An 801-nucleotide genomic window follows, 5' to 3' on the forward strand; every position below is an offset into this window, starting at 1 on the left:
GTAGTTGACTTGTCACAGGGGTGTGCGCTGCTTATTTAATGCCAAGCTAAACCAAGACGGCCCTCTTGAAGTTGAATTGATTTTGAAGTTGATTAGCTTACCACATAGCCATAAAAGGCACGCAGAGAAACGTTCCCAATGTGGGCAGTTGGCTATCCCAGTTGGCTAGACAGTTCCTTCAGAAAACAGACACATTTATCATGCTCATTTTAAAAATGGCTAACAGTCCCTAATCACTACTAGCTTTCTTTAGCAATTCATATTTTACAGTCAACTCAGCATAACGATAGCAGTCGACAGGCAGAAAGAAACAGCCCGTCAAAATGTTACAACGCAACTATCTGAACGATTGTTAACTATTTCATGCCGGTAAGATTTTTACATGACATCCTGCACTAACTGTTCATATATTCACTACATTTCAAAATTAATTGGTTTCACTTCAAACTGATTCAACACAACTAGTTTAGTAACATTACTTACTTGAAGCTTCCGAAGTCCTTGTTCTCTCAATCGCGTTTCGGTACTGTTGCCTAGCGACGGTCCATCTCCCAAATATGTCCCACATACAACACAGACAACAAAAAAAGGCTCAAAATGGGTTCCACGATGTAAATGCTTCAGCTTCCTTTCCTTTAAAAACATGTACTTGGAAAATTTGGATTGATATTAAATATAAAAAATATATGCGCTTTGCTGTCTTTGTTCCAGTTTCTATGGTCAAATATAAATGGGTTATGGATATAGGAAGTCCTACGTTGTCGACTGGTGGATCAGATAACTACATGACACTCAATACAA

The sequence above is a fragment of the Oncorhynchus kisutch genome, unplaced genomic scaffold, assembly GCF_002021735.2.
Source record: "Oncorhynchus kisutch isolate 150728-3 unplaced genomic scaffold, Okis_V2 scaffold3811, whole genome shotgun sequence".
Taxonomy (NCBI): Eukaryota; Metazoa; Chordata; class Actinopteri; order Salmoniformes; family Salmonidae; genus Oncorhynchus; species Oncorhynchus kisutch.